Source organism: Prenolepis imparis, unplaced genomic scaffold (genome assembly GCF_030444845.1).
Source record: "Prenolepis imparis isolate NDT839.2.m4 unplaced genomic scaffold, iyPreImpa1.0 SCAF_13, whole genome shotgun sequence".
In the NCBI taxonomy this organism is placed as follows: domain Eukaryota; kingdom Metazoa; phylum Arthropoda; class Insecta; order Hymenoptera; family Formicidae; genus Prenolepis; species Prenolepis imparis.
The window spans coordinates 4,312,542-4,323,002 of record NW_028141171.1 but is presented as its reverse complement, the minus strand read 5'-3'; the positions used below and the strand labels follow the sequence as shown (position 1 = coordinate 4,323,002).

Below are 10,461 nucleotides of genomic sequence, written 5' to 3'. Positions count from 1 at the left end.
AAGACGAGCCAAAAATTCATCGATTATACATTTTAATAGTACATTGTATACAGAATCTTTTGGTACCAAGCAGACACCAGCGTACAAATTTTTTTATTTGATATACATAAAATAAGGATGCGTGGCCTAGGTTCAGCGGCAAAAAGGATCGATATCTAATATTTTAAAACGAGCCAAAAATTCAACGATTATACATTTTCATAGTACAGTGTATACAGAATCTTTTGGTACCAAACAGACACCAGCGTACAAATTTTTTTATTTGATATACATAAAATAAGGATGCGTCTCCTAGGGTCATCGGCAAAAAATTATTGATTTCAAATATTTTAAGCCGAGCCAAAAATTCATCGATTATACATTTTAATAGTACATTTATTACAGAATCATTTGGTACCAAACAGACACCAGCGTACAAACTTTTTCATTTGTTATACATTAAATAAATATGCGTCGCATAGGGTCAGCGGCAAAAAATTATAGATTTCAAATATTTTAAGAAGAGCCAAAAATTCATCGATTATACATTTTCATAGTACATTGTATACAGAATCTTTTGGTACCAAGCAGACACCAGCGTACAAATTTTTTTATTTGATATACATAAAATAATGATGTGTCGCCTAGGGTCAGCGGCAAAAAATTATTGATTTCAAATATTTTAAGACGAGCCAAAAATTCATCGATTATACATTTTAATAGTACATTTATTACAGAATCATTTGGTACCAAGCAGACAACAGCGTACAAACTTTTTCATTTGCTATACATAAATTAAGGATGCGTCGCATGGGAATAGCGGTAAAAAAGTATCGATTTCTAATATTTAAAGACGAGCCAAAAATTCATCGATTATACATTTTAATAGTACATTTATTACAGAATCATTTGGTACCAAGCAGACAACAGCGTACAAACTTTTTCATTTGATATACATAAAATAAAGATGCGTCGCATAGGGTCAGCGGCAAAAAATTATAGATTTCAAATATTTTAAGACGAGCCAAAAATTCATCGATTATACATTTTAATAGTACATTGTATACAGAATCTTTTGGTACCAAGCAGACACCAGCGTACAAATTTTTTTATTTGATATGCATAAAATAAGGATGCGTCGCCTAGGGTCAGCGGCAAAAAAAAATCGATTTCTAATATTTTAAGACGAGCCAAAAATTCATCGATTATACATTTTAATAGTACATTGTATACAGAATCTTTTGGTACCAAGCAGACACCAGCGTACAAATTTTTTTAATTGATATACATAAAATAAGGATGCGTCGCCTAGGGTCAGCGGCAAAAAATTATTTATTTCAAATATTTTAAGACGAGCCAAAAATTCATCGATTATACATTTTAATAGTACATTGTATACAGAATCTTTTGGTACCAAGCAGACACCAGCGTACAAATTTTTTTATTTGATATACATAAAATAAGGATGCGTGGCCTAGGTTCAGCGGCAAAAAGGATCGATATTTAATATTTTAAGACGAGCCAAAAATTCATCGATTATACATTTTCATAGTACATTGTATACAGAATCTTTTGGTACCAAGCAGACACCAGCGTACAAATTTTTTTATTTGATATACATAAAATAAGGATGCGTCGCATAGGATCAGCGGCAAAAAATTATTGATTTCTAATATTTTAAGACGAGCCAAAAATTCATCGATTGTACATTTTAATAGTACATTGATTACAGAATCTTTTGGTACCAAGCAGACACCAGCGTACAAATTTTTTAATTTGATATACATAAAATAACGATGCGTCGCACAGGGTCCGCGTCAAAAAAAATCAAGTTCTAATATTTCAAGACGAGCCAAAAATTCATCGATTATTCATTTTAATAGTACATTGATTACAGAATCTTTTGGTACCAAACAGACACCAGCGTACAAATTTTTTTATTCGATATACATAAAATAAAGATGCGTCGCATAGGGTCAGCGGCAAAAAATTATAGATATCATATATTTTAAGACGAGCCAAAAATTCATCGATTATACATTTTCATAGTACATTGTATACAGAATCTTTTGGTACCAAGCAGACACCAGCGTACAAATTTTTTTATTAGATATACATAAAATAAGTATGCGTCGCCTAGGGTCAGCGGCAAAAAATTATTGATTTCAAATATTTTAAGACGAGCCAAAAATTCATCGATTATACATTTTAATAGTACATTGTATACAGAATCTTTTGGTACCAAGCAGACACCAGCGTACAAATTCTTTTATTTGATATACATAAAATAAGGATGCGTCGCATGGGATCAGCGGTAAAAAAGTATCGATTTCTAATATTTTAAGACGAGCCAAAAATTCATCGATTATACATTTTAATAGTACATTGTATACAGAAACTTTTGGTACCAAGCAGACACCAGCGTACAAATTTTTTTATTTGATATACATAAAATAAGGATGCGTCGCCTAGGGTCAGCGGCAAAAAATTATTTATTTCAAATATTTTAAGACGAGCCAAAAATTCATCGATTATACATTTTAATAGTACATTGTATACAGAATCTTTTGGTACCAAGCAGACACCAGCGTACAAATTTTTTTATTTGATAAGCATAAAATAATTATGCGTCTCCTAGGGTCATCGGCAAAAAATTATTGATTTCAAATATTTTAAGCCGAGCCAAAAATTCATCGATTATACATTTTAATAGTACATTGTATACAGAATCTTTTGGTACCAAACAGACACCAGCGTACAAACTTTTTCATTTGTTATACATTAAATAAATATGCGTCGCATAGGGTCAGCGGCAAAAAATTATAGATTTCAAATATTTTAAGACGAGCCAAAAATTCATCGATTATACATTTTAATAGTACATTGTATACAGAATCTTTTGGTACCAAGCAGACACCAGCGTACAAATTTTTTTATTTGATATACATAAAATAATGATGTGTCGCCTAGGGTCAGCGGCAAAAAATTATTGATTTCAAATATTTTAAGACGAGCCAAAAATTCATCGATTATACATTTTAATAGTACATTTATTACAGAATCATTTGGTACCAAGCAGACAACAGCGTACAAACTTTTTCATTTGCTATACATAAATTAAGGATGCGTCGCATGGGAATAGCGGTAAAAAAGTATCGATTTCTAATATTTAAAGACGAGCCAAAAATTCATCGATTATACATTTTAATAGTACATTTATTACAGAATCATTTGGTACCAAGCAGACAACAGCGTACAAACTTTTTCATTTGATATACATAAAATAAAGATGCGTCGCATAGGGTCAGCGGCAAAAAATTATAGATTTCAAATATTTTAAGACGAGCCAAAAATTCATCGATTATACATTTTAATAGTACATTGTATACAGAATCTTTTGGTACCAAGCAGACACCAGCGTACAAATTTTTTTATTTGATATACATAAAATAAGGATGCGTGGCCTAGGTTCAGCGGCAAAAAGGATCGATATCTAATATTTTAAAACGAGCCAAAAATTCATCGATTATACATTTTCATAGTACAGTGTATACAGAATCTTTTGGTACCAAACAGACACCAGCGTACAAATTTTTTTATTTGATATACATAAAATAAGGATGCGTCGCCTAGGGTCATCGGCAAAAAATTATTGATTTCAAATATTTTAAGCCGAGCCAAAAATTCATCGATTATACATTTTAATAGTACATTTATTACAGAATCATTTGGTACCAAACAGACACCAGCGTACAAACTTTTTCATTTGTTATACATTAAATAAATATGCGTCGCATAGGGTCAGCGGCAAAAAATTATAGATTTCAAATATTTTAAGACGAGCCAAAAATTCATCGATTATACATTTTCATAGTACATTGTATACAGAATCTTTTGGTACCAAGCAGACACCAGCGTACAAATTTTTTTATTTCATATACATAAAATAAGGATGCGTCGCCTAGGGTCAGCAGCAAAAAATTAATGATTTCAAATATTTTAAGACGAGCCAAAAATTCATCGATTGTACATTTTAATAGTACATTGATTACAGAATCTTTTGGTACCAAGCAGACACCAGCGTACAAATTTTTTTATTTCATATACATAAAATAAGGATGCGTCGCCTAGGGTCAGCAGCAAAAAATTAATGATTTCAAATATTTTAAGACGAGCCAAAAATTCATCGATTGTACATTTTAATAGTACATTGTATACAGAATCTTTTGGTACCAAGCAGACACCAGCGTACAAATTTTTTTATTTGATATACATAAAATAAGGATGCGTGGCCTAGGTTCAGCGGCAAGAAGGATCGATATCTAATATTTTAAAACGAGCCAAAAATTCATCGATTGTACATTTTAATAGTACATTGATTACAGAATCTTTTGGTACCAAGCAGACACCAGCGTACAAATTTTTTTATTTGATATACATAAAATAAGAATGCGTCGCCTAGGGTCAGCGGCAAAAAATTATTGATTTCAAATATTTTAAGACGAGCCAAAAATTCATCGATTATACATTTTAATAGTACATTGTATACAGAATCTTTTGGTACCAAGCAGACACCAGCGTACAAATTTTTTTATTTGATATACATAAAATAAGGATGCGTGGCCTAGGTTCAGCGGCAAAAAGGATCGATATCTAATATTTTAAGACGAGCCAAAAATTCATCGATTATACATTTTCATAGTACATTGTATACAGAATCTTTTGGTACCAAGCAGACACCAGCGTACAAATTTTTTTATTTGATATACATAAAATAAGGATGCGTCGCCTAGGGTCAGCGGTAAAAAAGTATCAATTTCTAATATTTTAAGACGAGCCAAAAATTCATCGATTATACATTTTAATAGTACATTTATTACAGAATCATTTGGTACCAAGCAGACAACAGCGTACAAACTTTTTCATTTGCTATACGTAAATTAAGGATGCGTCGCATGGGATCAGCGGTAAAAAAGTATCGATTTCTAATATTTAAAGACGAGCCAAAAATTCATCGATTATACATTTTAATAGTACATTTATTACAGAATCATTTGGTACCAAGCAGACAACAGCGTACAAACTTTTTCATTTGATATATATAAAATAAAGATGCGTCGCATAGGGTCAGCGGCAAAAAATTATAGATTTCAAATATTTTAAGACGAGCCAAAAATTCATCGATTATACATTTTAATAGTACATTGATTACAGAATCTTTTGGTACCAACCAGACAACAGCGTACAAATTTTTTAACTTGATATACATAAAATAAGATTGCGTCGCATGGGATCAGCGGTAAAAAAGTATCGATTTCTAATATGTTAAGACGAGCCAAAAATTCATCGATTATACATTTTAATAGTACATTGATTACAGAATCATTTGGTACCAAACAGACACCAGCGTACAAATTTTTTAATACGATAAACATAAATTAATGATGCGTCGCACAGGGTCCGCGTCAAAAAAGTATCAATTTCCAATATTTTAAGACGAGCCAAAAATTCATCGATTATACATTTTAATAGTACATTGATTGCAGAATCATTTGGTACCAAACAGACACCAGCGTACAAATTTTTTTATTTGATATACATATAATAAGGATGCGTCGCCTAGGGTCAGCGGCAAAAAATTATTGATTTCAAATATTTTAAGACGAGCCAAAAATTCATCGATTATACATTTTAATAGTACATTGTATACAGAATCTTTTGGTACCAAGCAGACACCAGCGTACAAATTTTTTTATTTGATATACATAAAATAAGGATGCGTGGCCTAGATTCAGCGGCAAAAAGGATCGATATCTAATATTTTAAGACGAGCCAAAAATTCATCGATTATACATTTTCATAGTACATTGTATACAGAATCTTTTGGTACCAAGCAGACACCAGCGTACAAATTTTTTTATTTGATATACATAAAATAAGGATGCGTCGCCTAGGGTCAGCGGCAAAAAATTATTGATTTCAAATATTTTAAGACGAGCCAAAAATTCATCGATTATACATTTTAATAGTACATTGTATACAGAATCTTTTGGTACCAAGCAGACACCAGCGTACAAATTTTTTTATTTGATATACATAAAATATGATTGCGTCGCATGGGATCAGCGGTAAAAAAGTAACGATTTCTAATATTTAAAGACGAGCCAAAAATTCATCGTATATATATTTCAATAATGTATTATTTGCAGATTATCTTTGTACCATAAGCATACCAGCGTACTATCTTTTTGGTCCAATATACGTTATATAAATCTGCGCCGTATGGGATTTGTGGCTTAAAAATTTTAATTTTCGATATTTCAAAACGTGCAAAAAATTAATCTTATATACATTTTAACAGTACATTGTCTGCACATTATCACGAGTTATGCGTGACTGCATGCATATATCGCGGTAATATATGTCGAAACTCATTTCTACTGCGCATTTCGTATGACAAAATCTGCATCACGATCATTTTACGATTGTTGATTGATTTTCGAAGGGAAAGAATAGTTTTCGGACTATTTTAAAAGTATGCTAAAGCCATCTGAAGTTATGTTTCATCAAAATATTTTTTTATCTAAAAATAGCACGCAATAATTTTTAGCGTGTATTTTCTCACCTTCGACGTCAAAATCCAACATGGCCGCAGCAAATGCCAAGGAACCTTAAAAAATTAAATAATATAAATAATATAAATAATATTTAAAACTTATTAATTATATTTAATAATATATTTTATAATTCTGAAAAAATTCTACTTAATATTATATTCCTTCAATAAATTCTTTAGATATCGCTAGTAAATTAATCAAAGGATCAATATTGAAATAATCGACCAAACTAGCACAAATTTTTTACTTTATTAAAAGTTACGACGTTTCGACCATATGGTTGTGGTCCTTTTCAAGTACACTAAAATAATACAATTGAAAATTAAACTTATAACTTATAATTATATTCCTTCTTTCCTATTTCAGTCTTTTTCTCTCTTTCACCCTCTCTTTTATTTATTCTCTTTTTCTTATTTAATTTCAAATAAAACTTCCTCCTTTTTTCCTCTTCATTTTCCTTTATCTTTTTTTCTTTTCTTCTCTCTCTCTCCCTCTCTTTCTTTCTTTATCTATTAATAATATAATTAATAATATACAATTCATCTCTTTAACTTTAATAAAATATTTAAAGATAATTTACTTTATTTTATATTCCTTCTTCTCTCTTTTTCTATAATCTTTTTTTTCTCCCTATCTTTTGCTTAATATTTCTCTTCTTTTATTTTAAATAAAGCTTTGTTTTCTTTTTTCTCTGTATTTCTATCTCCCTCTTTTTCTCTCTTTCTATTATTCTTTATCTATAAATGATAAAATTAATGATATAATTAATAATTATAATTCGTCTCCTATGCCCTTACACGACAAAATTAAAATAATTCAAATTAAAATGAATTGTACGCTGTGATTAGTGTGCTGTGATTGATCAAATCTGAAATTATGATGATTCTAATAAAATTTCAAATTTAACAAATCATAGCCACGGATCATTTTAAACTGAACATTTTAATTCTGTCACGAAAGTAGCCCATTTAACTTTAAATAAAATATTTAAAGGATTATTAAAATTACAATAATATTCGAACAATTAAAAAATTAATACCTAATAATTATTATAATCTGATATATTCCTTATTCTCTCTTTTCCTTCAATCATTTACCTTCTTTCTTTTATTCTCCATCTCTTCTTTAATTTTAAATAAAACTTTTCGCTTTTTTCTACTTTTCCTTTTTCTTTCTCTCTCCTTTATTCATTTTCACTCTCTTATTTCCTTTTCTTATATTTTAAATAAAACTTTCTTCTCTTTTTCTCCTTTTCTTTTTTCTCTCTTTTATTTCCACTCTTTTTCTCTTTAGTCTCTTTCTTTCTATTCTTCTATATCTACTAATAATATAATTAATAATATAATTTATGTTTTCATTAAGAACTTTATAAATAAAACATTTTAAAAAACTATAATATTCAAATATTTAAAATATCTAATAAAAATATTATTACCTAATTTTAAATTCATTCTTCTCTTTTTCTTTACCCTTTTTCACTCTTTCTTCCTATATTTTACTTATTCATCCTCTTTTCTAATTTTAAATAAAGCTTTCTACTCTTTTTTCTCTTCTTCCTTTTTTCACTCTTTTTTCTCTCTCTCTCATTCTTTCTATTCTTCTCTATTTATTAATAATATAATTAATAACATAATTAATAATTAATAATTAATAATTAGGTTCTTTTTTAACATTAATAAAATAAAACAAAAACAAATTAATTAAAAAGTTACTAAAATTATAATACTATTGAAACATTTAAACAATTTAATAAAAATTTTATTACTTAATATATTCCTTCTTCTCCCTTTTCCTTTTTCTTCTTTTCTTTTCTTCTTTCTCTTTTGCTTATTCATCCTCTTCTTTAATCTTAAATAAAGCTTTTTTTTCTACTCTCCCTTTATCTTTTTCTCTTTCTCTTCTTCTATTTTTGTCTATTAATAATATAATGCATCTCTCCTTTATATTAACTATAAATAAAATATTTTAAAAATTATTAAAGATATAATAATATTAAAACATTTAAAAAATTTAATAAAAATATTACCTAATATTATATTTTTTCTTCTCTCTTTTCCTTCAGTCATTCAATCAATCCTTTTTCTTTATTTCTTTTGCTTATTCTTTCTCTTCAATTTTAATTAAAAAGCCTTCTTCTCTTCTTCTCCTTTCTCTTTTTCTCTCTTTTTTTTCCTACTCTTTTTTCTCTCTTTCTATTCTTCTCTATCTATGAGTAATAAAATTAATGGTATAATTAAAAAAATAATTGGTCTTTTCTATAACTTTAAATAAAACATAAAAAAATTTATTAAAACTAATAATATTTAAACATTAACGAAGTAATATATAATTTAGTAATATTTTAATATATTAATATTCTATAAGTAAATTAAATAATATTAATTATCAATAAAATTAAATAACATTAATAATATTTAACTATAGTACTTTATTAATAATATCTAGCAACAATACTTGCGAGAATCGACTTAACATGCACTTTTTAGAAAAGGGAATATTTTTTCTATTGTGCGCAGGGCCTTACTTCAGAACAGTTTTTTGATCAACAAGAGGAAAATGTTTCTTTCAATGTAGAGCGCTTTGTGTTGTCGAATTCCTTTTCTAAAGTATCAAGATATAATTCGCATTGATTATTACATTTATCGATTATTAAATTAGTAATAATATAGACATGAAACTGCATTGTGATGATAAATCTTTATCGTCAATTATATATTAATAATAATATACGAACATACTGATATATCCGTCACGCATTTGTCACGTCGAGTAAATCGCTCTATATTAATCGATCTTTTCAATGATCGATTAATCGCGAGACTGATATTTTCTAATTAGACAGTTGGCATCACCGCGGCGACTTGGCGCTTTGCGCGTATTTTGTGACGTTGGCATCACTGCGACTCCCCGCGTGAATTTCGTGCCTCGCGTCGCCTCGTGCGGATCGTAGCTTCGTTTAATTATAACTGTCGCGTGTTGTTCTCTCAAATATGCGTCGTATATAATTAACAAAAGCGCATAAATATGCGTACGATTAGAAGCGGGAGTGTCAAAGTATGAAAAGTTGGGAGTTCCGCACAAAGTATCGCGCGATCGATTAAAATCGGAAGTACGTCGGGAGTGTCGTTCAGATTGTCGTGCTACTATTTTATTTTGCTGATTAATGCGCGTGCGCGTGATCGTATTTTCGCCAAAAAGAGACGCTATAAGTACGAACAACAGAGGAGGAAAAAGAGAGGAGGCTCGGGGAGGCATCGGGCAACGACAGAGCAACTTTTTGTGTCGTAAGAAGATTATAACTTATTTCGTTTATTATTTATTACTTGTACAATTATAATAAACGATTCATATCTTACATGAATGTATAACGTAATGCATAAGATGGATTTTGGGTACATTTTACTTTCCAAAACTTTTAACTAATTTTTAATAAATAAATTATAATACAATTCTCATAATAATACACACAACTTTTTATATGAAAATTATAATTTATTATATTTTATATACATTTACATCTAATTTATTCGACGAAATATAATTTATATGAAATTCATATAATTTATTATTTGATTATAATCGCGAAAGACTAATCTCTATAATTATTATTTTGACAGGTGGCATCACTGCGGCGACTTCCACGTATTTTGTCAGTTGGCATCATTGCGACTTCCCGCGTGAATTTCGTGCCTCGCGTCGCCTCGCGCGGATCGTAGCCTCGTTTAATTATAACTGCCGTGTGCTGTTCTCTCAAATATGCGTCGTATATAATTAACAAAAGCGCATAAAATATGCGTACGATTAAAAGCGGGAGTGCCGAAGTATGAAAATAAGTCACGTACGATTAATGTCGGGAGTTCCGCAC

At 29.4% G+C, this 10,461-nt stretch overlaps 1 long non-coding RNA gene across 1 annotated transcript; it reads right to left on the bottom strand.

The window, feature by feature from the left end:
• Positions 1-6,145: 6,145 nt before the first annotated feature.
• Positions 6,146-8,893, bottom strand: LOC145944475 (uncharacterized). The gene is made up of 3 exons (XR_014426680.1): positions 8,623-8,893; positions 8,362-8,545; positions 6,146-6,649 (listed from the first exon to the last, which is right to left on the bottom strand). It is a non-coding gene; the product is annotated as an uncharacterized LOC145944475 (long non-coding RNA).
• Between the last annotated feature and the right edge of the window lie 1,568 nt (positions 8,894-10,461).